Genomic DNA, 3,405 nt, shown 5'->3' with positions numbered 1-3,405 from the left:
TTTTCTTGTGTTGTTGCTCAAAGTTATTTTTCCTTCCCCACTTCTTCATCCCTATCACCTTAAACCTTAATGTCCCCAACAAACCCAAGGATCATCCACATGAAGTGAAACTGTTAATTATTTAAAATAATTACAAATATTATTACTGACAGGGCAGCCTATAAGGGTACCTAATGTTCTCTCTAAGGGCCTTATTTTGGTTCATTCTTTCTGACAAAATCCTTCTTAGATGGACAAAACCATGTGCACTGCAGGGGGGCAGATGTAACATGTGCAGAGAGAATTAGATTTGGGTGAGTAATTTTCTTTCTGTGCAGGGAAAATACTGACTGCTTTATTTTTACACTGCAATATAGATCTCACTTTGAAGTAAAACCCCACCCAAATCTAATTCTCTCTGCACATGTTACATCTGCCCCACCTGCAGTGCACATGGTTTTGCCCATATAAGAAGGATTTTGTCAGAAAGAATGAACCAAAATAAGGCCCTAAGCTCCTCTTGCAGGGTGCTGCACCCTGCCTGTTTTTAAAACCTCAAAATACACCCTTCCCTTTTTGTGTGTGGCACTGTGCGCCCTTGCACTGCCCTGCCTCCCCCCCCCCCCCCATCAGTATGCGGATATGATGCTGAGAACTTTCGGTGTGCCATCATGTGTAATGGGCATTATGGTGTGTGGTATAATGTGTAAAAGGCATTACGGTGTGTGCCATAATGTGTAATTGTCATTACGACAGAATATGTAATGGGCATAGCAGAGTATGACAATGTTTAATGGGCGTAAGCCTAGTGCAAATAGACATGCACAAGGTTGTAATCTCAAATAGCGCCACCAGAAGTTGCCATTCACCAGAAAAGTGCATCAAAAACTACTTCCCTTATTTTGGAATCGGCTGAATCTTCTATAATCTTGTTAGTTCTTTGACTCTACAAATAACTCCAAAAAGGAATAATAGTGCAGTACCGTCTGTGCACCATAAATCAATTTATTAGCTGAAATTTATAGGGCCTACACACATACCGATTTTGGCCAGTGATATAGCATGCCAGATTTAGCATAGCAGATTTCCTTTGAGCACAAAATCATCTATATTGCTTAGAATGTGCAAAATGTGTCAGCGATATGCCTCAGCGATTCTGCTAAGTGATTTAAGCATGCCAGATTCTTCTCAAGCATGGAAAAAATAAAAAACTCATTTAAATAAAAATGGGCAGTTCAAAGGGCTGGGGGAGTTCTTGGGGAGTTTTAAGGGGAGAGAAGTCAGGAAAAGTGTTGCAAAGAGTACCTGTACATAATAGCACCTTACCAGAGTGTTTGCAGCACTTTCTCTACACTCCTCACCCCTTGAAAAAGATTATTTTTCAAGGGGAGAGAAGTCAGGCGAAGTGTTGCAAAGAGGAACCATACCTGTACATAATAGAACTTAAAATTAACAATAAATTACATTTTGAAATGAAATGACACCATACCGTGTTTTTTTAACATTTATTGAAAGTACTATAAAAGTATAAAAGTGAACACCACTGGGTTCATCAACAATATCAGGCCAAGAAATGCCTCTGGCCCAAAGACTTTTCAAACAAAAAAAGGGATCAGGCCAACAAACTCACCACAGTATACTAGAGCCAACAGAAGTGATGACTCACAAAATGTGCAAAGAAGAGATAGCAAAGGTAAGGACAGTCTTCAGTGAAGGACACACAAGAGTGACTGATATCGCATCATTCTGGAGTCAGGGCCAAATGACGTATCCAAGCAGACATTATAGTCTACAAGGATTCGAAAACGCATGGAAGAAAGAGCAATTTTTTCAACGTAAATAATTTAGATTTTTTTTTTTTAATTTATAATGGATAATAAACAGCATCATCCTGTGCTTGTGTACTCGAGAAAGCTGAGTACATTCCAGTGGACAGAATGCTGGTGGTGACTGATGTGGCCGGGTTGGGTGAAGGGGCTCCCGTCGTGTTAGGAGGGGCAAGCTGCGGAGGAATTGCCGGCGGATTACTATAGGGTTGGTGGTAGGGATACTGTGGCGAGGGTCCGCAAGATGCGAAATGCATCGGGTCGCGCATTAATTTTAGGTCATCAGGAATGTTTTTATCCTGGGCCCGAATTATTGCATCGTACACGATGCATTTGAATTTTTGACGGGTGTTGTCATCCATTGAATGCATCTCCGAGTCTACCGTATTTGAAAACTGCCGAATTGAATCAATAGGCTTATTAAGCCTTGCCTCCGCAAATTGAAAAAATTACTCAGAGCTGCCGGCTACAGATCTTTTGGCTGTCTTCTTCCTCTGCCTGGGTGGTGGCGTTGGCAGGGGGTAGAGGTTGAGGTTTCCACTTCCTCACACTCAAGATCTGCTGCCTCTGTAGTCTCGGACGTCTCCACAAACAGCTCCGGAGTAGCATCCTGTAAAATAAAATAAAAAACGTTAGGACCATGAATAATGATGACATGTCGCATATCTATATGTGTTCAAACTTACCAGATCCTGGCTCTCCTCCTCTTGCCTAATTGGAGGCACAGGATCCATGTTATTCTGTCCATGCGTTTTCGAATCTTTCTCCAGCAGGAAGTGCATCTGGTCGTAATACCATAACCTCGGCTTGTATACGTCATCGGCACCGGCTCCAGAACTCTGTGATTCAGTCACTTTTGCGTGCTCCTTCACAAAGACGGTCCTCAAATTCGCTATCTTCTTCTTCACACATTCCATGGTGGCATCACTTCTGTTGGCTTTAGCATAGGCCAGCAAAGCATTGTAGGCCTGATCCCTTTTCTGCTTGTTTGAAAAGTCTTTGCTGGTAATTTGCCACAGGCATTCATGGGCCCGATAGATGTCAATGAACCCAGTGGTGAATTTTTTAGATGAATTTTGCTTTGCCATTTCTGTGTGAATAATATGGTATAAAATGTAAATACATAATTAACATATATGCATCCACCATTATGTACATAAACAGTCCAAACTAGGTCAGCTTACAATCTATTGTCCCTACCACATGTACATGCACACACATTCACTGTTGTTTTTTTAGGGGGTTTGGAAAGACAATTTATCCCATCATAGACATGCAAGTAAACAACACATGACTAGCTTTTGCAATGTGCCATCACCTCAGAGCATGCAAGTAAACAACACATGACTAGCTTTTGCAATGTGCCATCACCCCAGAGCATGCAAGTTAACAACACATGACTGGCTTTTGCAATGTGCCATCACCCCAGAGCATGCAAGTAAACAACACATGACTGGCTTTTGCAATGTGCCATCACCCCAGAGCATGCAAGTAAACAACACATGACTGGCTTTTGCAATGTGCCATCACCCCAGAGCATGCAAGTAAACAACACATGACTGGCTTTTGCAATGTGCCATCACCCCAGAGCATGCAAGTA

This window comes from Crinia signifera, chromosome 7, assembly GCF_055691185.1.
Source record: "Crinia signifera chromosome 7, ASM5569118v1, whole genome shotgun sequence".
Lineage (NCBI taxonomy): Eukaryota > Metazoa > Chordata > Amphibia > Anura > Myobatrachidae > Crinia > Crinia signifera.
This window is presented reverse-complemented; position numbering follows the sequence as displayed.